The 25429-nt window shown below is 46.4% G+C and overlaps 1 long non-coding RNA gene across 2 annotated transcripts; it reads left to right on the top strand.

The window, feature by feature from the left end:
* Nucleotides 1-7137: 7137 nt before the first annotated feature.
* Nucleotides 7138-14868, top strand: LOC106735970 (uncharacterized). 2 transcript variants are annotated; one of them, XR_003551044.1, is made up of 3 exons: nucleotides 7138-7775; nucleotides 10261-10431; nucleotides 14831-14868. It is a non-coding gene; the product is annotated as an uncharacterized LOC106735970 (long non-coding RNA). The 2 variants fall into 2 exon arrangements; XR_001371127.2 differs by having other exon boundaries at nucleotides 7140-7388.
* Nucleotides 14869-25429: the final 10561 nt, after the last annotated feature.

The raw sequence follows: 25429 nt of genomic DNA, 5'->3' as shown, positions 1-25429 counted from the left end.
CATGTCCCAAAGACACTGCTACTCTGGGCCACACGGTGGGTCCAGGTTTGATTCTCAGCCTCCCCTAAAACAGGCCAGGCGTGGTGTCCTACACCTATAACCCTAGCTACCTGGGAGTCTGGGGCAAGGGGATCCCAATGTGGTGAGGCCCTGCCAAAAGTCAAATTCTCACTCCCAAATAAAGAAATAAACTTAAAAAAAAAAAAAAAAAAAAAAAGAAAGAAGAAGAAAAGCCAGGCATGGTGGCCCATGCCTGTAATCACAGTAACTTGGGGCGACTGAGGCACCAGGATCACAAGTTCCAGGCCAAGACCGTGTCTTTAAAAAATGGAAGATAAACAAGAGTAAACAAGACCCTGGTATACTTTTTCAATGAAGTAAAGTTTCCTTGTTAAAAAAACAACACTCAGTGTTTCGCATTAACTCAGAATTCAAGGACATTGAACACAGAGGTCTGTGTGTTTTTATAACACAAACAAACACGAAATAACTGTGGTTGTAGAGGACTCCGTGTTTCTCACTTGGAGGAAAAAGGGACAAAATACCACTGGGAGGGACTCTCACCCTGACTCACTCCCATGACTCTCAAGCCAGCCAAGGACTGAGATATGGCCTGAAAGTGTGTTGTGGGAATTCGTCACTATTTCTCTATGAGACTTCTGTTGCCTTCAATCCCCTGAAGGTTAGAAACGTGCGAGTGTTCTGTTAACTCAGTAAGTGAGAAAAAATCTTTTCTGAAATCCTGAGTTTTCTTTATTACTATTTTTCTAAGTTTATTTATTCCATGAGTGAGAAAACACACACACACACACACACACACACACACACACACACAAACACATGCAGCAGAATTCTGAGTCTGTAGCTCAAATCACAGGCGACCCTTGTATCAGAGATGTCAACGGTGCAAACCTGGAACACTCCCCTGTGGGTCAGCCTTGCAGAGCCTGTGTTTTACCACTCCACCACCACCAGCCCCAAACTGGGGATCTTAAAAACTTATTTCAAGGGGCTAGCAGGTGGTGTGGTGGTTAAGGTGCTGGACTCCCACGTGACTGACTGCAGTCAGCATCCCGGACCTGGTGGCTTTCTTTCTTTCTGTCAAATTAAAATATAGTAATAATAAATCAAATGTTTAAAATTTAAGAATTCAGCACATTAGAAACAAAAAAGTAAAAAGCTGAGCTGCATAAAGGTAAAGAACCTCGTACAGGAGTGAACCATTTTTCTCTCCCAGTATCAGCCTGGTTCTAGAACAGAGTTTCATGAGAAAGAAAGGAAAGTATTTGGATGCCTGATACTGGTTCCTGGGAACTTCTGGCTGTGAATTGGTGGTGGTGGTGGTGGGGAGAGGGGATGGCATTAGCAAATGCAGTACAGACCCAAGGTCAGGAAACTAGGTGCTTCTGTAATTTTGCCCCAGGACAAGGGACTCCTGATGTTCTTCCTGGGCATCTGCAGATGGTGGCTTCCCTATGTGACTGCATCATTTGGGCTGGGCTTCCGGCCTGGCAGGCTGTCCTGGTTCCTCTTGAGCCCTGCATTCTGTGGTCAAGTCACCTAATAGACCAGGGTGGCAGCACTGCAATGACTCGTTTATGGCTTAGCTTGACCTCGGCAGCAAGCTCCTTAAGGACAGGGAAGGTTTTGTCCACCATTGTATTCCCAGCACCTAGTACAACTCCAGTCCCAGTGAGGCTCAGTCAACGTTCTTCCAATGTTACTACTCAATGAGGAGCAAAGACCCTAGGAAACTAAATCTGCATTAACCTTTTACCAGAGGCAAAGTGCGGGCTTGGTGTGAGGGCAGGTTTCTTTCTGTCGTGAACGTTCAAATATTGGGTACTCGAAGTCATCTTGTCACCTGGAAACTCATTTCTGTTGTGGTATGGGTGCCAAAGGTAGGCTCCCTGTACACTCCCAAGACCCAGCGGAAAACCAACCCGCATTCGTTAAGTAGAGGAATAAGAGACAAGACGGCTACTGGCCTAACTTCCGCCTTGCAGGCTGCTGTCATTACCCAATAACTGGGACTTTTTCAAAACTGGACACGTTAGGAAACTGAATTTCCCTAAAGGGGAAAGATAGCGGGGCGCGGGTCCGTTCCTCCCGCTTGCTGGGAAGGTGAGAAAGAGAAAGGTGAGACGGAAGATCACTTCCCAGGGTCATGGTCCTGCACTGCCCGCCTAATCATCTTGGCTTTGAAAGAAGACGCGGCGCTCCAGGCCATTAAGCGCTGGCAACAGACTGCAGGTTGGAGGCCAGGAAAGCATTTCCTCGCCCACGTGAGTGGGTCGCACGCAGCCCGGCTGTTTCCCAGGTGAGGTCCGAAGCCGGGTGGAGCGATCGCGGAGCGTCCTCGGACGGGGGCGGGCAGGGGCGGTGCCTGCTCCTCGCGCCCCACCCTGTCCCTGCCCCAGTCCGAGTCCCGGCCCCCTTTTCCTCGCGCCTCCATTTGGTGAACTCACAATAGATTCCGAAGCCAGGAAAGTGACACCTGCCGGTGGCGCGCGGCAGTGCGGGTCCGCAGGAGCCCTCTCGACACGCAGGCAAGGCCGAGACCTAGGGGGCCGCGCCTGGACCCACGTGCTTCGCCTCTGCAAGCCAAATATTCATTCCGCCGCCAAGGCAGCCACGCGATCTCTTCCCAACTTGAGCTCTGACGGGCTCGCCACTGGGGAGTCCGAATGTCCCCCTGCCTTGGCCCTCGTGATGTCTTCAGCCAGCCAACCTTGCCCCCCATGCGCACTGTTCCCAGAGCTGCCGGGCCAAGAGAACAAGAGAGGTCTCCCCTGCGGTCAGCGTCCCGGAAAGAGAGAGCAAAACCTCTTTAGATTTGAGTTTCCTTAGGCTGGCCAGGTGGCTCTCTGGCAAACATTCACCTAGAGTCCGCTTCAGACAGAGCCCGGGTATTAGTGCTGCGCCCGTGCGCGGGGTGGGGACGGGGAGTGTGAAAGCCGACCAGCCAGTATCTGTGCTCGCGACCGCAGAAGCAAGCCCAGTGCGGCGGAAACGCAGTAGGGACCGCTTCCTGCACGGAGAGCCAGGACTAAGGTCCCAATGAGATCCCGGACCTGCACTGCGGCCCAGCACTGGAAGACAGGGCTCCAGGGAGGCTGGGAAAGTCCGAAGTCCCTCGGAGCTGCTGGTCTGGAGCTGGTCCCTTCGGCATGGGGAGATCTGAGTCCTTGGAGGACAAGGGCTCACAGGGCATCCCGGGGGACTGAGAGCACAGTGTAGGTAGCCCAGGCTTCAAGCTCCAGAGATGTCGCATGGGTCCGGGAGGGGGGATAGTGCCCACGTGGCCTCAGGGAGCCAGAGAGGGTTCTCTTCCGTCCCGAAGTGTTGCTACGTCGGAATTAGTACTGGGACCATTAGTGTTCTCAAAGCCCCATCGTCCTCACCTGGGAACTCCTTAGATGTGTATTTGGGGAACCAGCAGATGGTGAAATAATTACATCACCAAACTCCCACGTAGCCGACCACCGTTGGAGTCCTGGACCGGGCAAAACTTACACCAGGCGCGTGTGTGCGTGCCCAAGATACCTAAAGGAGAATAGAGGAGAAGGGATTGAGACACAGCCAACCCCCTCAGGGAAGATTTCTCACTTTCTGTCTCTGTCTCTCCCTGTCTCTCTGGTGAGTACATGTGCCCTATGGCAAAAAAACAAAAACAAAAACAAAACAAAAACAAACAACAACAACAAAAACTTCTCTCTAAAAAAAAGAAATGCATTGTGGTCCCACTCCTGAGGTTGCTGCTATGCAGTGTCTGCAGATGGACAGGCCTTGTCCATCAAGCCCTCCCAGTGATTCTGACATTCTCTAATGTTTGACAATCCCTGGACGAGGGAATGGAAAGTAGTGGAGTCACCTGGGTGGCATTCCAGGTGACAACTGGACTTCACATAAATGAAGGGGAGTATGGGGGCAGCACAGGCAGGTGTGGCAGGAGGGGAAAGGCCAAAGTACTACATAAACCATTTGCTGTGTTTTAGTGTGAGGGTAGGCAGGCCAGCTACAGAGGCCCCTGGAAGCCAGAGCCAGAAACAGAGGTGAGACAAGGACGGGGGTCACTGGGTGAGAGGAAAGTTGGAAGGACTGGCTCAGCTCACTGAAAAAAGAGGTATAACGAGATAAGTTCAGACAGAAGAGGGGAGGGCAGAAAGTTCAAAACCATACAGGGAACTGCTAGTTAAAGAGGAAGAAAGACACTCAGTTGGGCGTCACTGAGGCACAGAGGAGAGAGATTCCAGAAAGATCCAGTGGGATAGAGCTAGCCTTAGGCAGTGTTTCTTAAACCATTAGAGGACTATGAACCAATACGATTATGAAACCAGCATCAAAAAGAATAGAAAATGTCAGAGTGTATCTCACATAGCAAAGATACAGCTGTCTGAAATTTTTGCTTAAGATATTTATTTAAGGGACCAGCAGAGGGGGTAATGGTTATGTTGTTGGATTGCCACATAGTCGACCATGTTTCAAGTCCCGGATCTAGCAGCATAAAACTCACACCGGGTACGTGTGCATGCGTGCCCAAGATCCCAAGAGGAGACTGGAGGAAAAGGGATTGTGGCGTGGCCATCCCCCCTGGGAGGTGATTTCTCACTTTCTGTTTCCCTTTCTCTCTCTGTCTATCCAGTGAACACATGTACCCTATAGCAAAAATCTCTCTCTAAAAAAAAAAAAGATATATATTTGAGTGGGGGAGCATAACATTGTCTCTACGTTCTTGCCATGAAGTCTATAACCATAGAGCAATCACACACACACACACACAAAACGAAACATATAAACCGAAATGAAGAGACACTCAACAAAATAACTGATTAATACTCTTCAAAAGTGTTAAGGTGGGACCAGCACTTAGTGTAACGGCTATGTCGCTGAACTCTCATGTAGTCAATTGCAGTTTGAGTCCCGGATCCAGTGGCTTAAACTCACGCTGGGGGCGTGTGAGTGTGTGCCCAAGATCCCAAGAAGAGAATGGAGGAGAAGGGATTGCGGCGTGACCATCCCCCGTGGGGGTGATTTCTCGTTTTCTGTCTCTCTGTCTCTGTCTTTCTGGCGAGCGCATGCGCCCTAAGCAAAAACCTCTCCAAAAAAAGAAAAAAAAAAAACATGTTAAGGTCACCAGTGTTAAGGTCACCAGCCAGGCCAAGCAGTGAGGTGAGCTACTGGAGCTGAAGTCTGGAGAGATTTTGTGGGTGTGATGGGGAAGGGTGAGAAGATGCTGGTGACAGCAGTGGTCAGAGCAGATCGTGGCTGAGAATACCACAATGCCTCAGAGTGATTAGATCCAGTGTGTTAGTTCCTATAGTTTGGCACAGGCTGTGGATTCCAGGAGAGGAACCCTTAACCTAGGGGCTGAGAGGTGGGCACTGGGGCAATTGAAGCTGTCGCAGTGCCATTCCATTACAACTTAACATTGCCATTTTATGGAAAGTTATAAGAAGAGATCTTTTCTGGGGGAAGTGGTACCTGGTGGTCTTGAGTTATATAATTTCTCTTCTCTTTATTTTCAAAGAATTATTTTATTTAACTTCACTTATTTTCATTTGACCAGATAGGGACTGAGTGAGAGAAAGCGAGAAAGCAAGCCGCCAGGTTCAGAACTCAAGCCGTGGTCAGTCACGTGTGAGTCCAGTGCCCTTAACCACCATGGCCGTGGTCAGTCATGTGTGAATCCAGCGCCCTTAACCACCATGCCACCTGTCGGCCCTTATTTCTCTTCTTTTTAAAGACAGGGTCTCTCCGTGTTGCCATCATTCTGCTTGGATCTTTTTCTTTTTCTTTTATTTATTTATGAGACAGGGTCTCTCCATGTTGCCATCATCCTGCCTGGATCTTTTTCTTTTTCTTTTATTTATTTATTTTTTTGTTAGTTTTTTGCCATAAGACGTGTGTGCTGGCCAGAGAGAGACAGAGACTTAAGAAGGGAAAGTGAGACATTACCCCCCAGGGGGCATGGCCATGCCACAATCCTTTCTCCCTATTTCTCCTCTTGGATTTTGGGCACATACACACACAGGCACAGCATGATTTTCAAGTCACCAGGTCTGGGACTTGAACCCTCTTGATCATAAGGGAGCTTTGAGCTCATGAGCTTCCCACCTCAGCCTCCTGAGTTGCAATGACCGGCACATGCCTCCACACCCAGCCTTTAGAATCAAACCTGGGCCTTCTACGTGGTCCCAGCCTATGAAGCGCAGCTTCTCAGCCTACGGTTGTGTTATTTCTTTGGTAGGAGTGTGGGAAATAATTTCAACCCTAAACCATAGTTTCTTTGAGTCCTAAAGACTGTAGGGGGATAAGTGTTCCTCTCTCACCAGAAATCCTTCAAGCTACCTGGAGGAATGAAAGGTGTGTTGATGCAGCTACTTTAATACTTATACCCCTGCCTTGCAAATGTATAAATTTACAACAGTGAATCTCAACTAGGGGTGATTTTTGGTCTCCAGTAGACATTTGGCAATGTCTGGAGACCGATTTAGTTGTCATACTAGGAGTGTGAGTGTGCACGCATGTGGGCGTTGCTGCCATGTAGACGTTAGAGGCCATCCTACAACAAATGCACAAGACCACCCCTTCCACTACAGCAGCAGAAAATTACCCAGCTTCAAATGTCTGTCATGCAGAGGATGGCAAACCCTGACTTACAGATGAAAATCCGAGGTCTGTTTATGGTCTGGAAAGTTGCTTGGGCGCTTTTCATAAAAGAAAGGGGCATTAAACTTCATTTCTTGGCTCGATTTCAAGTGGATAATTACAACCTGCCTACCTAAAATTTACACTTTAATTTTCAGTAGGTATTGCTCTTCAGCTCAAGCTTAAACAAGCTGAGTGTGGATGTATTCTTGACAACAGAGCAATATTCTATAGCTGAGTCGGTTACAGGTCAACTGTAGGTGAAAAAACTGGCCTGCAAAGTGGTTTGAAACCTTTGGGGGATAAAAGTACTAAAACAAGAAACCCAGGACTCTCTCGCCATTATTAATTATTAGGACTTCTACAGCACTTACACGGCTGCTCTCAGGACTTCCACAGGATTCCCATTAGTACGAAGGTCAAAATCAGATTCCTGACCTTCAGTCTACGCAGACACCGCCTAGAATTAATATGTTAGCCGTTAAAAGCAGGGCGCTCTCCTGCTGCCGTCCCTGCTGCTCCAGTGTTTGGAAGAGGCTTTGCACTGGCAACGCCGAGCTTCAAAGCAAATCTTCAATCTCCTATTTGTACTCGCTGTTCCCATATTTAGAACAGAGCAGCACATACTTGTCTATTGCTTCAAGGCAAGAGCAAATTCTGAAGGTATTAAATAGAGCCTTACTTCAAGCAAACAAGAAAGCCTGGAAAAAGTGAAGAACAAGGCTCGCTCACATTCCGTACGTTTTAAAGATTATACTCATCGAGAGGGGTAACATTTCCAGTCAGAAGCCACGCTGCAACCTCTTCAACAAACGGAAGGGTTATCATTTTAGAAGCCACACAGATCAGCTTGTGACACTTGATGTAGATGTCTTGTCTTTTTTTTAAAACCGTATTTACATATGAAACAAGCTTGGACAGATACAGACGCACAATAGGCATAGAAGGAGTAGGTATATATAAAAAATGGTTTTCTGTTTGCTTATTCATTTTCCCTCGGATCTCTGTGTTTAGAGAGGTAGTATTAATTTCATCCTTAGTAACCTGGAGTTCTGGCAAAGGTGACTTCGGGGATTATGAATCGTGAGAGCTGTTGGTTCTCTCTTTGATACATCTTTATTGAGGTAGGTTTGGAATAGAGGTTCGTCTGGCATGATTCTTTCTTAAAACTCTATTTCATAGTACCAATGTTCCTTTTCATATATGGACAAGCTGCCACTGACTTTACCTTGATTTTTATTAGCCGACTTATCCAGACTCTCTCATCCAGATCCTTAAAAACACGTGTTTCCAAGGTGCTAGTGGAGGTGAGAAGCAGGAGTTTTAGCAGAAGGGCAGTCTGTCTTTGCAAAGCAAACTGCCGAGTTCCGGCCAGAGCCTGAAACCCTGGCTTCCCATGGGAATAATCACAACAATAAGAAGAGTTAGTGTTCATTGCCGTTAAGTATGTGCCAATCTGAGTCCCAGGTTTTTCTGTGTGCTGGCTCATTTCAGCCTGGCTAGAACTCCTCAAGGTAAGTGCTATTTGTTGCTTCTTTTCACAGCTGAGGAAACTGAGGTTTCAGGAGGTCAGGTGCTTTATTTGTTTATTTATTTTCATTTTTTTTTTTTTTTTTTTGCTATAGGGCACATGCTACAGGGCACATGCGCTCTCCAGAAAGACAGAGGGAGACAGAGAGACAGAAAGTGAGAAATCACCCCCCAGGGGGGATGGTCACGCCGCAATCCCTTCTCCTCCATTCTCCTCTCAGGATCTTGGGCACGCACGCACACGCGCCTGACGTGGTTTAAGCCACTGGATCCGGGACTCGAACCATGGTCGACTACGTGGGAGTCTATTGACATAGCCATTACGCTAACTGCTGGTTCCGAGGTCAGGTTCTTTATTTACCCGAGGTCGTGGAGGAGCGGAAGACTGGGCTGGAATTTAAAGCAAGCCATCTGTCTCTGGAACCCTTGCCCTTTTCCCAACAAGCGTGATCTAAAATAACATGCATCATATTAGCATGTGATAATTATACGGTTTGTTTTATAAATGTTTCAAGCTATTTTCACATTCCGTATCTCTTTTGCTCAGGAGACTTGATGGTAACTAGAATCCTGGAAAGTGTCTTTTCATACAGATTAGATTTGAAAATGGCTAGACCCAAGCATTAGAAACTCCCCTTTCCGATGCAATGTTAACAGGAACACTACTTGAGCAAATCTGCCCCAAGAGATCACTTTGGGTAATTTTGCTTTTCCCCAAGATGAATATAGGCGGTGGGGTGTTTCAGATTTTCTTTCAGTACTGTTTTTCTTTTTCTACCTTTTCCCTGAACACGATGCCATTGATACCTTTGAAGTTTAATTATACCTCTGGCATTGCGTTGCATGAAGCATTTTACTCATCGCTGTGTTTTTGAATGTGACAGTGACAGTATGTTTATCTTGGAGTTGAGACTTGAGAAGCAAGTTCCTCCCTTGACCTTGACTTGAGATATATCACCTCCCCTCTGGTATTCCAACCTCAGGCTCAAGAAACCAAGAGTCAATTTGAAAAATAAAAGGGAGTGGGCCAGGCTGAGGTGTGTTGGTTGAGGCAGTTCAAGTCACATGTGGCACTTGAACCACATGGTCCCATATGGCTGGCCATGTAGTTCAAGTTCCAGATCCAGCAGCTTGAGGGACACACAAGGTGTGTGTATATGTGTGTGTGTGTGTGTGTGTGTGTGTGTGTGTGCGCGCACGCCCCAAACCCCAAAATAAGAATGGAGGAGAAGAGATTGCAGTGTGGCCATTCCCTCAGGGGAGAGGAGGAGGTGATTTCTCACTCTTTCTCTCTCTCTCTCTTTGTCTCTCTGGCAAGCACACATATCCTGAGGCAAAGTGAAAAAATAATAATAATAATAAAGGTTGATTTGGCTTATGAAAATCCGGAGGCATGAAGCTGACATCAGGCCAGCCTGTGGTGCTACGTCACAATATAGTGAACAGAGCAGAGAAGATGATGGGCGTGTGCAGAAAAAGACCTGTTTGCAGCCATCTTCCTTTTGGCGCAAGCTACTCCAGTGGACACTAACTTCTTCTCAAGAGAAAGAGAGCTCACTCCACCATGAGACAGCACTAACCCATTCAAAAGCAATGAGCCACTCATCTTTGACCTCTGAGATCCAAACCCCACGCACTAGGCCTTGCCTCTTACAAGTCTTACCAACTCCCAACCCTGTTAGACCAGAGACCAGATTTCAAAACACGAACCTTTAGAAGCAAACCATTATGTAAACCACAGCAATGGAAAACACTTAATGCTGCTTCACACCTCTGAAACTTTCATCTGTGTAGATCCTGCATCCTGTCCTGACATGCCTTCTTTCACTGTATCTCCTAAGTTACATTCCTCCTTCAATATCCAATCATCTTCCAGTGCGGTTTTCTCTGGAACCCTGTGACTGAGACGCCTACTCCATGCCCCGTAACACTCTGGGCTTCCCTCAGTTGCAGCACACACACCATGAAGGGGTTGCTGTGTAAACCCTTTTCACTAAACTATATTCATGAATTCTGGCTGACAGGAGGGGGTCAGTATGTTTTTTGAATGAGTGAATAAATCTTTCTTTCTGGCAGCAGAGCCTATCTGGGAAAGAAGTCAGATGATTGTTTGGCACATACTGAAGGCCTGAGATGAGCTGAGCCAGAAATGTCCTGAACACAGGTGTGAAGTCAGTTATGGCTATCCCATAGCCATCGCTGCTCTACCAGTTTGTCCCAGATTGTCGAAACTCTTCATGTTTCAATGCCGTGAGTATTTCTGTCAGCTCTAGTGGTATCAAAAGGATCCCTAAGTAGGTGCTAGCATCTTTGGTTAAACTTGGTCACTGCTTTGGTTTGAATGTATTCCCTCTCAAATTTAGTGTTAAATATAGTGGTCAATATGAGAGTATCAATAAATAGGGTCTTATTTTAATTTTAGAGTTAGATTTTTGCTATAGGGCACATGCACTTGCTGGAGAGACAGAAAGCAAGAAATCACCCCCTGGGAGGATAGCCATGCCACAATCCCTTCTCCTCCATTCTCTTCTTGGGATCTTGGGCATGCATGCATGCACACATACCTGGCATGAGTTTTAAGCCACCCAGTCTGGGACTTGAATTGCGGTCAACTACGTGGGAGTCCAATGATGTAACCACGTCATCTGCTGGTCCCAAGAGATAGGGTCTTTAAGAGGTGATTAGGTCATGAGGGCTCCTCCCTCGTGAGTGGGATTAAAGCCCTTATTAAAGAGGCTTCACACAACCCCTCTTGCCCTTGGCCATGTGAGAATACAGGATTTGTCCCCTCTGAGAGATGCAACAAGGCACTATCCTGGAAAGGACAGACTAGCTCCTCCCCAGTAACTGATAGTGACACTTTGATCTTGGACTTCTGACCTCCAGAACTGAGAAAACACATTTCTGTTTTTGAAAAATTATCCAGGTTCAGGTATAGACTCAGCAGCACAAATAGGCTAGGACAGACATGATCACAGCAAAGAAAGCAACTCAAGAAGATTCTAGCCCTTTTTTTTTTTTTTTTTTTTTTTGAGAGGTTTTCGCTATGGGGCGCATGCGCTCGCCAGACAGACAGAGAGAGACAGAAAGACAGAAAGCGAGAAATCACCCCCCAGAGGGGATGGTCATGCTGCAATCCCTTTTCCTCTCGGGATCTTGGGCACGCACGCACACGTGCCCGGCATGAGTTTTAAGCCACCGGGTCCGGGACGCGAACCACGGTTGACTACGTGGGAGTCCAGCGACATAGCCCTTACGCTAACTACTGGTTCCCTAGCCCTTATGTTAAAAAGATGTTACTTCTCACTCTTGAGATCATGAGTAGATTAGGCCAACTACATGGACTGTTTCATTTGTAGCTTCTCCTATGGCTGCCTCTGCCCAATTATACTATCTGACTGCTTTATGAAGGGTTGAAGAATGCTTTTTTTTTTTTTTTTTTTTTGACTGCCATCGGGCTGTGCACACTTAACAGAATTAGAAAGACAGAGAGAGAGAGAGCATACACCTCAACAGGTTGTGGTCATGCTACAATCCCTCTCCCCTCTAGTTCTCCATCCTGTTTAGATCTTTGGCATACACTCACATGCCCCCAGAGTGTTTCTTATGCTTCCTGAACCATGATTCAGACTGCAGTTAGCCATGTAGAATTTTGGCTTCCTCAACCACTAGGCTATGGGCCCAGCCCAGAGATACTTCGTTTGCTAATCGCTGGACAGGACACATGACGGGGACACATACATGCAAGTAAACCAGTTGGCTTCCCTCTTGTGAGATAAGGAGAATGGGAATGTTTGTCTGCTCACAATGATTTCCTCACTACTCATGCACTGAAATTCCACCGTCAAATCTAAGTACTTCCTTGGGGGCCTTGTGCCCTATAATCTATTAACTTCTCCTAACAAGTTAGTACTAATTTAAGGGCAGGTCTATAGTGATCATTTGATCATGGAAGAATCCTGAAAGATCTGGAATCACAGGACGAATGGCAATCTCTGGGAAACATGGTCATTCTCTCAGCTGTGTTTTGACCTGTCTTATTGTGATGGGCCTTCTCAGGCCTCAGTCAACTCCTGGCTGTGGAGTTTTAGCTTCCCATTTTGAATGGAGAATTGTCATTTCCTTCTGGGTCTCAATCAGTGTAAATAAATACCTTAGGGACCAGCAGTTAGCATAATGGCTATGTCGCTGAACTCGAACTCGACCACGGTTTGAGTCCTGGACCCAGTGGATTAAACTCACGCAGGGCGCGTGTGCATGTGTGCCCAAGATCCCGAAGAGAATGGAGGAGAAGGGATTGCAGCATGGCCATCCCCCCTGGGGGGGTGATTTCTCTCATTCTATCTCTCTGTCTCTCTCTGCCTTTCTGGCGAGGGCACACGCCCTATAGCAAAAAACTCTAAAAAAAAAAATTAAATAAATAAAAATTTAAAAAAACAAACTTAAACTGCCATCAAAAGTCTGAGGGGTCAGGTGCTGTCAGTGATGAAGAATGAAGCTGACCTCCCCCAGGTCTTCCGTGTTCAGCATGAGGGCAGCCCTCCCCTTTCCCTCACTTGTGCCTGGCTTTGCAGGAAATGATTGCTCAGCCATCACACTCCCGGGTGTAAGAGCACTTGCTTTTTATACCTCTACGTGTGCTACACAGAAGAGTGCTTAATGAACTCCATGCTTGGTACTTATTGTTTACCACTATTATTGTCATTATTATTACTCTGGAAGCCTCATAACAATATTTCCCAAGTCCCACATCAGGAACTTTCAGTATCAGATTTGTACAGTACACTCTGGCAGAGAGCAAGACAGACTACTTCAACCCAAGACTGTCTGGAAAATTCTAGGGTGTATGTAACCCTTCTCATGGCTCGCTGTTGGCAGAGCACTCCAGCTGAATTACAAAATGTATCCAAGTTCCCATACTTCTTGGGCTACCCAAGGCTGGGGATTCTTCCAGCTAATGTAAATCCTGGTTGTTGCATTCAATTCAATTTGGAAACACACATTGAGCACCTACATGTAAAATATTGAACCTAGTGCTGTGAGAAATAGAAAAATAAAAAAAGAGATGGCCCAGACCTGCAGAAGCTCAAATAGCAAGTTGCGGGGAAGCTGCAAGGCAGAGACACACAAATCACCTAAGTTCAAGGCAGACAGCTGCAAGTGACACACACAGGTATAAAAAGCAAGTGGCCTGGGAGTGTGATGGCTGAGAGCTCAATTCTTTCAAGGGCAGGCAACAGCGAGGGGGAGGGCTGCCCTCAGGCTGAACACAGGAGACCTGGGGGAGGTCAGCTTCACTCTTAGTCACTGACAGCACCTGACTGGTGTCTCTCTGGTATTTTTTTTTTTTTTTTGAGAGGTTTTTGCTATAGGGTACATGCATTCGCCAGAAAGACAGACAGTCAGAGTCAGAGAGACAGGAAGCAAGAAATCACCCCCCCCAGGGGGAATGGCCATGGGGCAATCCCTTCTCCTCTATTCTCCTCTCGGGATCTCGGGCACACACACACATGCGCCCAAGTGTGAGTTTAAGTCACTGGGTCCGGGACTTGAACCGCGGTCGACTACCTGGGAATTCAGCGACATAGCCATTACGCTAACTGCTGGTCCCTCTCTCTGGCTTTTGATGACAATGTCTGGTATTTACACTGATTGGGACTCAGAAGGAAATGAGTGCTCTGCATTCAAAACAGGAGGCTAAAACGCCACAGCAAGAGCTAGGCAACAATATGAGGCCACTCCTAACCAGCAACTTCCAAGGAGGCCTGTGGCTTTTCCAAATGAGGATTTTCCTTCTTTTCTAGTGACTCAAAGGTCCTTGCTTACTTAAGAGTTTTGAGTGCATGCTTTATGTAAGTGTGGAATATCCTTTATGGTTCCTTGTAACATGCACTGTTCTGTTGTGTGTTAGGTCGTAAAGTCAAGGTAGGGAACATCTGAAACGTGCTGTCCATTATCTTCTCTTATGCTTCCTGGGATCTTCTTCCCTCGTTTCCCATCCACCCCAGCTTCTGCACTAACACTCCATCAGAATTTCCTATGACCTTCTTCAAAATCTGTTTATTAATAGATGAGAGAAGACTTATAAGCACAGGCAAACGAAAGTTTGTCTCTACTCCCTAACATTTCTCCTGGAGCAGTGGGAACTGGCTGGGCAATTGGAGTTGAATCTTGTATCTTCTTTTCTATATGCCACCATTTCTCTACCTAGCAAATCAGACCAACGGTCAAAGGAGTTGAGTGAGGGTAAAGGAGAACTGATGAAGGGAGTTCTCACTGCTCCAGGCTGTGAGCTTCGCAAAACTGAGGCTACAGGACAAAAGGGATGGCGTCATAGTTTATATAGCCACTTTTGATTTATCTCCTTGGATATCAAAGGGATAAGATTGGTAAGTAATTCCCAGAGATCCAGCTGTTACACAGGACACAGCTCCTAAGGCAAAAGATTGTTTGAAATGACCTCAAACTCCAGAAATATTTGGGTGATACTCTTAACACTCATCAAAAAAAATTCTTTTTATCGTGGTAAAATGCAAAGGTACTTCAAAATGTTTGTGGAAAGTGGAATTCAAGTACAAGTTTATTTTCATGCAGGAACTTTTTGAAGCTGTGACATACAATTTCCTGTTTTAATATTTTTCTTTTTCAGGCCAGCTGGTGGCATGATGGCTAAAGCGGCTGGATCCCACATGGCCAACTGTGCGGTTCGAGTCCTGGACCTGGCAGATTGAAAAACACACGTGTGAGTGTGTGCGCTCAAAATCCTAAGAAGAAAAATGTAAATGGTCTTGTGGCATGACCATCCCCTATGGGGAGAGGAGCCATCTTACTTCTTTTCTCTGTTTTTCTCTCTCTCTCTTCTCACCAAATGAGCACACAGACCCTTTGACAAATTAAAAAGAGAATAAGACAAACTTTTTTTCTTTTTCTTTTTTATTGCCAAAGGGCACATGTACTGGCCAGAGAGGAGGGAGAGAGAGAAAGCACCCTCCAGTGGGGTGTGGTTATGCCCCTTCCTCCACTCCTCCCTCCTATCAAGATTCAGGCACACACATACACACATGCCTGGCTTGTTTTTCAAAGCTGCCAGGGCTGGGATTTGAACTGTAGTCAGCCATGTGGGATTTGGGTCCCAGTGCACAGCACGTAAATGTTGTACTATGAAGCCAGTATTTTTAAGTATGTTCAGTGGCACTAGATACATGTGCATTATTGCAGCCATCACCACCATCCATTCCAGAACTTCTTCATTTTCCCAAACTGAAATACTAAACCTATTAAATGCCAGCTCTCATTTCCCCCTCCCCCAGCCCCTGGTAACCACCGTTCTGCTTCCTATTGCTATAAATTCAAGTACTTTTGGCAGCTGAGTTTGTAAGAGTATATATTCCACCTCATGTAAGTAGAATCCTATAATAATTGTCCCCCTTGTGTCTGGCTTATTTCACTTAGCATGTCTTCAGGATTCATTCATATGTCAGCACGTATTACAATTTCCTTCCTTTTTAAAACATTTTTATTTATTCATTCATTTATTTTTAATTTGACAGAAAGAGACCCAGAGAGAGAGAGAAAGAGGGGAAGTGAGAAAGCAAGACACCAGGTCCGGGACTCAAACCGTGGCCAGCTATGTGGTAGTGTCCAGAGCCTTAACCACTATGCCACCTGCTGGTCCCCACAATTTCCTTCCTTTTTAAGGCTGAATAATACACACACACACACACACACACACACACACATTTTTTGTTTATTCATCCATCAATGGGCACTTGCTTTGCTTCCACCTTTTGACTATTGTGAATAATGGTGCTATGAACACAGATGTACGATGATCTGTTTCAGTTTCTGCTTTCCATTTTTGGAGATACATACTCAGAAGTGAGTTCACTGGATCATATGGTAATTCTATGCTATTAATTTATTCAGACAAGGTCTCTTTGCCCTCCTGCCTCAGCCCCCTGAGCAGCTGGGACCACAGATATACACCACTATTCCCAACCTTTAGGCTGGACTGAAAATTGAACCTGGGCTTCCCACATTGTCTTGACCTATACAGCAAGCATCTAAACAACACATGCACCATGGTTGGGCCTCTATGTATCATTTTTGAGGACCAGCCATATTGTTTTCCATAGCAGCTACACCAACGTGGACAGTATTGATGGTGCCAGTCTTTACAAGAGGCAAGTCCAGAGAAGACATAATTTTGTATTTTTAATTTTCAGAGGGCAAGTGCACTTGCTAGAGAAAGAAGAGGGAGAGAGAGAAAGCAAGCACCTGCTAATGGGACATCATGACACCACAATCCCTTCTCCATTGCTCCATTCTGTTGGGATTCTAGGCACACACACACACACACACACACACACACACACACACATGCCTAGCATGTTTTATAAGCTTCCAGGGCTTGAATTCAAACCGTGTTGTTGGCCATTGGGATTCAGCTCTATTAACCACTAGGCTAGAGAGCAGGTCCAAATCCTTTATCCTTTTGGTTTTTTGTAAGGATTTACTGATGCTGAGCACTTGATCAGGTTCTTGCCTTAGTATTCCTGTCTATAGAGGGAAGACAGCAGTTACTGTTTCTCTCAGGAAACAGTGGACTATGGGATGCATTACTGAGACAGGCAGGGAGAAAAAATGTGCCCCAAAACATGTCCTCATTTTGAGTTCTGAGCCCAGAGCCTGTGCCACTCTCACCTCCAGCAGGAACTGCCCCTCCTTCCATGCAGCGTTGGGATGGCCATGGAGCCCATTCCGGTGGTCAAGGTCTGATACCTGTGCTGCTTATCAGACATGGGTATCAAGGACCTTCTCTGAGACGACACTGCTTATATAAAGGGCCATCCTCGGGTGCAGGCACATTGCACCTGCATTTCTGACCTAGTTTAAGCCCGCCATCTCCCTTTTCGGTTGGTATAGTCTACAGGTGGATAAGGAAGAGATGACTGAACATCCGTCCGAGTCCAATTGCCATTTCACGAACAATGTGATAACTGCATTCTTTCTTTTATTTTCCCCTTCTTGACCCCTAGCAGCTCATAGCCTGGATGTCAAAAGCCCATGTTAGAAAAGATTTGGTCTTCTGATTCACTCACAGTCCCACACAAGGCCCTGTCAAAGCAGGGAGGCCCCTACCTATCCCTCAGCGAGGGATACAAGCAGAACTGACACCCTGTTCTTTAGAAGGGTGCCCGTGGCTGCACCTCACCCCTCTGGCAGTTTGGACAGGCCAGTCTTGCAGACAGCTTGTGCCAGAGGTGCTTGGGTGTCTTCCAAAGGTTGGCTGTGGAGAAACTGGGAAAGGGAAGGTGTCAACACTCCAGCTGGAGCTCTGTCCGTGTGATGTTCTGATCACAGTTCCCGGAGTGACTAGTCCACAGTAGTTCTGTATTTTTAGTCGTGCTGCCAGCAGCAATGAGACCTCTACAGAACAGCTCCTGTCCATGCAGTCCCAAACAGGAGGCGCGAGCTCTCCCCAGTGCCAATCTAGAAGTTCTCTAAGAAACAAGATCACACCTCTATCTGCCAGCAAAGGTCCAACTCATGTTTCCAAAGCATCAGCTGGCAAATGAGTGAGTCCTTAGTGGTCAGTAGAGAAGGGCTCTGGTCTTGCAGGTATGCCAGTAATGCAGAGGGAGTTTCCTACATTGTCCCCACTAGCACCAGTCTGCCAGGTGGGCTAGGCCCTGGGCTTTGGCCTCTTGGAGACGTTCCCTAATGGAGTGAGCCTCCACAAGAGCGTGACTCTGTCTCTCTTGTTCACTCTTGCATTTCCAACACCTGCAATAACGCCTGCAGAGCAGATACTCAGTCACATCTGTGGCATTGCTGCAGTCTTCTGGCCAGGGCTGGAGAATGGGCTCTCCTCCTTTTACAACACAGACACCAATGGCCCCAATGGAAAAGTGACTGTTTTAGACACAGCCCCTTACAGTTCCACAGAGAAGTCCTCTGTCCTGTCTTGCCTTGCACTGGAGATAACCAGTATAATTGTCCCTCTCTTGTCTTTCTGGTCTCAGTCATGGCCAGGGTGCACCCTTAGAAGCAGAAGAAAAGCAAAATATTGCAGGATTCCTTCTATATTGGCAGGGGAAGGAAGAGAACAGTATTAAATGTGCATAGTACAGATGTCACCTTGATGTGTGTGTGTGTGTGTGTGTGTGTGTGTGTGTGTAATCCCTCCTGAGGCAAATCTGCATATATCTGCATATACATGCATGCAGACACTAACCTGCAAAGGGACATCCAGCTCTTACCGCTTAAAAAGACTAATCTGTTTTTTTCCTTTACACAATATGTGGAGACTAGAAATTTAACTATTGATATTAATATTTTAGAAATCTAAAGGGGAAAAACAAATCACAAAATGAACTTGCAACTTAAAATTTCAAGGTCATTTTCGGTGTATTTTTTTAATAAGCAGAAAAGAACATAGTTTGAAGACATTCTAGGGAGAGAAGGGGGAAATAGTCAAAGGTTAAAAATCCATCCTAAATCTTATTTTGGGAAAGAGATTAAATTTACTGCTTTTTTTTTTATTTATTTGTACATAAGCCATAGATGTACTTTATTAAACTAAGAAAGTCTGAGCAACTGGGCCTCGTCTTTTTCCAGGATCATGTACATTTTTCCAAAGGGAAAATGGACTCTCATTCTGGAAAACATAAATCCGTGCTTGTTTTATGTTCCTTAAAAATCAACTCCTTGAGTGGCTGGAGGAGAGGTCTGCGTTGAGCGGCAGCAGCCCGGCTCCACGGCGCGTTGTGTAACCTGCCCACCAGGGAATCACGTTGCCCTGGCGAGTTCCACAGGCTTTTACTGCAATAATAAGCTTGATCTGCTTATTCAAATACAAGTAACAACCACAGCCGGCTCCAAGTCACGTGTCCCGGTCACATGGCGCTCAGACACAGAAACCGACTGGCAATCATTAACTAATGCTTACTCCCAGGGAGAAAAATACTGGTTTTAAAGACACCAACTCTGTTTTTCTAAAAAGACCAGGACTGCAGTAGAAGGCATGCAGGGTGGGAGGGGTGTCTTATTCTTACTAAGTGCTTTCCAGGGAAAGGAGAAGAGCCGACCACACTCCCTCCTTTCGTTCTTCCCCCAAAAACTTTCCAAACTTGCCCAGCGTAGCCGTCTTCCTCAAACCTGGAGGCGCCAAGGGCTGCTGCATCCCCAGCTCGGGTCTGGGAGCCAGAGGGCGGGGCGGGGGGGGCTCACGTTGCCCTGGCGAGTTCCACAGGCTTTTACTGCAATAATAAGCTTGATCTGCTTATTCAAATACAAGTAACAACCACAGCCGGCTCCAAGTCACGTGTCCCGGTCACATGGCGCTCAGACACAGAAACCGACTGGCAATCATTAACTAATGCTTACTCCCAGGGAGAAAAATACTGGTTTTAAAGACACCAACTCTGTTTTTCTAAAAAGACCAGGACTGCAGTAGAAGGCATGCAGGGTGGGAGGGGTGTCTTATTCTTACTAAGTGCTTTCCAGGGAAAGGAGAAGAGCCGACCACACTCCCTCCTTTCGTTCTTCCCCCAAGAACTTTCCAAACTTGCCCAGCGTAGCCGTCTTCCTCAAACCTGGAGGCGCCAAGGGCTGCTGCATCCCCAGCTCGGGTCTGGGAGCCAGAGGGCGGGGCGGGCGGACTTGGCGCCGGCCCCAGCGCTTGGGAAATGGAGGCTGGGACTCTGATCGGAATTGAGGACAAAGCCAAGTTATTCGTTCCTTGTGGAATTAAGGCTTTGGGTCGCTAGAGTTCGGGTTGGGGTGGAGAGTGAGAAGAGGCGCCGCGAGCTTATGGGGCAGGCTCTCCGGCGGTTCATGAAAAGGAAAAGCAACACCCAGGCGGGGCGCCTTTAAGTCTTTCTGCGGCGCGGGACCCTGCCTACCTGCGTGTTTCCCTGCTCTGCCCTTAGAATTTAGAAAGTTCTGTCGCTTTCTCTAACTCGTGTGGTGTTACTTTGCGCTTTTGAAAAACTAATGATCGAGCTGGGTTTGTTTGAGTTTACTGTGGAAATGACGATAGTGGGCGTGAATAGAGTTTACAATCTGTGCTGGAGTAAGGGGTAGATTACGTTCAGGAAAAAGGCCATAGCAGAAAATTGACATTAAAAAAAATTAGGTGTGTTTTATTTCACAATAGGCAAAAAGTTTTTTCCAAAAACATTGTGCTACAGAGAGTCAGCATGACGGGAAAACCCACTGGTGCAGACTGGAGCCTTATATTTGTAGTTTATGTAGCTGTTTTCAGAAAGAACAAACTCTATCACTGAAATATAATTATTTCAAGATAGCTCATTTGGAAGTTTAATGCTCTCCCGCCATACTTTTTCTCCACCCCACCCCCTTCAAAAAGTGAAAATAGAAGTATGTGTCCCAAAGGGGCGGGCCCAGCTTTTGTAGGGCCTGAGGCGTCTACGATTTGGGAGGTCTTTTGGAAGAAAAAGAATGTTAAGTCACATGTGTAAAATTAGATAGTTAAGTATCGCAAAATTCTGAAAAATATTTTTATTACCTAATTCACACATCTCTAAAATTCTTTTTTTATCTTGTACTGGGGGTGTAAATTCTTCAGTGGCCTCTTACATTTCTGAAAGGAGAGAAGTTTCATCTGGGCCAGTGATGAGTTTTTCTTTCTCTCTCTCTTTTTTTAATTTGCTGGGGGGCACATGTACTCACTGAAGAAAGTTAGAAATCACCCAACCCTTCCCTCAGGGGATGGCCATGTTAGAATCCCTTCTCTCAGCATTTTGGGCACACAAACACACACACACACACACACACACACACACCACCAGACATGTTTCTCAAGCTGCTAGGTCTGGAACATAAACCACTTAGTCAGTCATGAGGGATCCAGCCCCCCTAACCACCACACCATTGGCTGGTCCAATCAGTGACTAATTTTAAGTGTGCCTACAATTGTACAAGTGGAATAACTGGAAAACTTTGCCCCAGAACAGACGGAGGCCTCATTTATTTCATATCTTTTATTTGTTTTTTATTTCTATTTTTAATTTATCAGTGCCTTTATGCTTTAGGCAGGAAAACTGGGCCATTTCATGCAAAACAAAATCCACTGTGCAATGTATAGTATGGTCAAAGATCTTGAACTAGGACTGGTATCTTAACTATAATTCTCACAACCAATAAACATTATTCCTCATTAAAGTAGACTTAAAAATTACTCTGTTGAACATTTTGAAGGTTCCAGCAGATGGCGTAATGGTTATGTCCCTGAACTCCCATATGGCCAGCTGCAGTTCAAGTTCCGGACACGGGAGCTTGAAACTCAAGCCATGCGTGCATGCCCAAAATCCCAAGAGGAGAATGGAGGAGAAGTGATTGCAGTATGGCCCATCTTCCCTGGGAGATGATTTCTCGCTTCCTGTCTCTCTGTGTCTCTGTCTCTCTGGCACGCGCACACACCCTGTAGCAAAAATCTCTTTAAAAAAATTGAAAGTCACATAGTTTATTGACATCGTCTCTAACTTCTTTTCATTCATGAACTAGTACTCTGACGTAAAAATAACAATGACTTTTATTATGACTTCATATTTTGTTAAAATATTAACTAAAATAGAATTCTAACTTGGGACACAATCATTAATGCCATTTGGATTTGTCGTTTTTCCTCTATGATTGTTTTTTTCCTTTCCAAATTAGATATCTTGAAATAATTATATTTCAGTGATACAGTGATCCTTCTGCCTCAGCCACTTTGTAGCTGGGACTAAAGGTACACGCTACTGACCTCACCTTTTTACAGTGGGCCAGGAATCAAGCCAGGCCTCCCATGTGACCTAAGCAGCGCATGCTACTGTGGCTGGACCTGTCATTTTATTTTATTATTTATTTATTTTAAGCATTTATTTATTTATCTATTAGGTTGTTGGGAAAGACATGATTTTGTTTGTTTTTAAAATTTTTATTTCATTCATGAGAGTGAGAGACAGAGAGAGAAAAAAAGATAAGCACTCTTAACAGCGTCTCATGCTTGATCGCCCCCAATCCTCCCAGCCAGCCAGTATTATAGGCACGTGTGCCCTGCGTGTGCAGATCCACCAGGGAGCATACCTGCAGCCTTCTATACAGACCCAGCATTGTTTGAATAGCACTTTACTGGTGCCCCATCAAGCAGGCTCTATTTCACAGCTTATTTCTCTTTGAGTTTATTTATTTCTTCCAGGAGCAAGAAAGAAAGAGATAGTACCCCCAAAAGTGCCTTGACACTGTGACTCCCCCCAGGCTTAGCCCACCTCCCAGCCCTGAATCATGTCACACATATGCCTGGTATACTCAGGGAGGTCTCCAGACTTGAACCAGGAGCCTGCCCGTGCATCGGTTGCTTCAAAGAGTGTTGTGTTTTACCTTTCTGCCACCATTCGGCCCTTCGCATTTTGTTACATCTCCCTGGCCCACAATACCACTAGTCCCAGACACGGTGGGACAAGCTTCTGTCATCATATGATGCCTGGGTCTGAGCCTTTGCAACTCCATGCTTGGTGGCTCAGCACTGCAGGTGGTAGGAATATTCCTGGAAACCTTTTCTGCTCCAGAAAAGCCAGAGCAACTTAACTACAGGAAGGCGACTGCACCAGTGTGTGATAATCAAAGCAAGTAAAAGTAGATCAAACTCAGGTTCTTTGGCAGATCCCCAGAATGCCCATGGCTGTTCTAAAACTTCCCCAAAGGAGGAGAGATGTGGCCAAAGGGATATAGAGTAGAAGAGGCAGTCTCTCACCATGACAAAGTTTATAATGGAGAGCTGGTGCAGGCTGGCCCATAGCACAATAGTGAGTGCTCTGAGAGGGAGCCGGGCCCCACATGGCCATAGCCAGTTAGAATCCCAGCCCTAGTTGGGGACCAGCAGTTAGCATAATGGCTATGTCGCTGGACTCCCACGTAGTCGACTGCAGTTCGAGTCTCGGATCCGGCGGCTTAAACGCATGCCGGGCGTGTGTGCATGCGTGCCCAAGATTCCAAGAGGAGAATGGAGGAGAAGGGATTGCAGCGTGGCCATCCCCCTGCATGGCCATCCCCCCGGGGGGTGATTTCTCGCTTTCTGTCTCTCTGTCTCTTTCTGTCTGTCTGGCGAGCGCATGCACCCTATAGCAAAAACTTCTCCAAAAAAAAAAAAGAAAAAAGAAAAAAAAAACAATCCCAGCTCTGGCAGCCTGAAAAATATGCCAGATACATGCATGCATGCCCAGAATCCTGACATGATGGACAACTGGAGGAAGGGCACTGCAGGGTAACCAGGCCCTGTCCAGGATTCTCTCTCTTGCTTTCTCATGGTTGTGCATACACTCTCTGTCATTTAGAGAAAAAAAGTTTATAATAGCAAGTGGTCCTGTGAACTTATTCCTGGGGCCTCCGTCTGAGCCTCTGAGAGGGCTGGTGCAGGGCAGGGCCTGGTGTTCCTTTTTTATTAGCGTCGTGATAAATCTGCTCTGAAGACCCTTGATTCATAATAAGTATTTCTGAGACTCATTTTCTGGCTTTTAGAGAATTCAAAGATACTTGTGTGAGGCAAGCTGGCTTATCTCCTCATCTCAGATGGAATAATTCGTCAAGGTGAGTTCCATTTAGTGAACTGCCTCTGTGGGATTGTAGGACCAACCCCCAGGAACTCAGGCTATCATGAGCAAGAAGCGGGGGTGGGGGTGGGCGGTGCAGCACACTTATTTCACATGAATTTTGCGCGTGCAGCCTTATCCAAGTGCTGGATGACACACCCTATACCCTTTGCCTCTCAGGACGACCTTGTGAAGTGGCTCTTCGTATTGCCCCCGCGTACAGATGGGAAACTGAGGCTCGAGGCAGGGAGATTGTTTCCTGCCTACAAAAGGCCAGAGCATTTTGAATGTGAAACTCAATATCAGGTGTGTCTGACTGCATCCCGCCCCACCTCGTGGCAGAACTCTGACCTGTGGCTTTTCGTGGAGTGAAGGCAGCCCGTTCCTATCTGAGTGTCTGGAGCAGGGCTGGCTTTATGCACAGCAGCATCCGGTGAGAGCTCCTCTTTCTTCGCCTCTGATCTTGTAAGGCATGATCTCATTGCCTGCTAAAATACGTAGGGAGTGGAGCCAGCAGGATTCCCTGACCAGCTTCAAACTTCCACTCTCGCCCTGTCTAGTGGCAATGGCCTTCCTGGCTTTGTCTGCCAGTGCGCCTGTGCCCCTGTCAGGGCCCAGCTCACTCTCGGCACATCACCCCACCGATCCCCTCTCAAATGTGCCCCGCGACTTCTCCTTATGCCCCGTGCACAGCGGAAAGACACACTTCATTGAGTCACTTGTTTAGCTTGTCAGGACGGTATTTTGAATTTGGAAAGGCTTCCCAATGTGCTGTTTGGGGAGGAAAGGAAGCTGTCAGTCCAGACAGTCTGTAAATGCACTAATTAGCTGGGTGGAAAAAGCCCAAACACAAGCAGCAACATCTCCTTTCGCAGACGAGATAACCCCTCTGATACGGTTTCCTGACGGCAACACCCACGATTCCTCATCCCGGGCTGGGCCGGGGGCAAGGCTAAAGAGATTACTGATTTCTTTAGGTCAGGAGGGTCTAACCGCAACACCACTGATGCTAGGCCCAACTGAGGTGGGGGGAGAGGCTGCCTGTGCATTATGGGATGTTTAGGAGCATCCCTGGTTGCTACCTAGTAGTCCCCCAGCCAAATAGTAAGAGTCAGAAATATCTTCAGACATTGCCAGATGTCTCCTGAGGACAGCAGACTCTGCTATCATCAGCTGCTAGTTCTATAGATTCTGCAGCCGTAGGGTGAAGAGGCAGCAAAGTGGCCTTGACTGTCATGGGGAGGTGACCCAACAGTGGCATATGCTCTAGGTCTGACATGGGGCTCACAGTGCCAGCCCTCTTGGATGAGAGCATTGTGAGGACGAAGATAATACCTTTGAGTGACAGTACAGTAATTTCTTCACAGTCAGAAGTAACTTGAGATTAAGGTGGTTGCCTGAAAAGTTTAGCTTGGTGATTGAGAGTTTTATCGTTAGAGGCCCAGGTTGGAATCCCAGCTTGTCCTCGAATTAACTGTGGTCTTGGACAAGTTACTTTACCTGTCTGTGCCTCAGTTTCTTTATTTGTACCAGGGAATAATAATATCTATAGTATAAAGTGATTCCAAGAATTAACTGATAATGTATATATACTTGACCTACAGTAAGTCCTTTTTTAAAGAGATAATTATTTCATTTAATTTAATTTAGTA

The sequence above is a fragment of the Tupaia chinensis genome, unplaced genomic scaffold, assembly GCF_000334495.1.
Source record: "Tupaia chinensis unplaced genomic scaffold, TupChi_1.0 Scaffold000597_1, whole genome shotgun sequence".
Lineage (NCBI taxonomy): Eukaryota > Metazoa > Chordata > Mammalia > Scandentia > Tupaiidae > Tupaia > Tupaia belangeri.
This window is presented reverse-complemented; position numbering and strand designations above follow the sequence as displayed.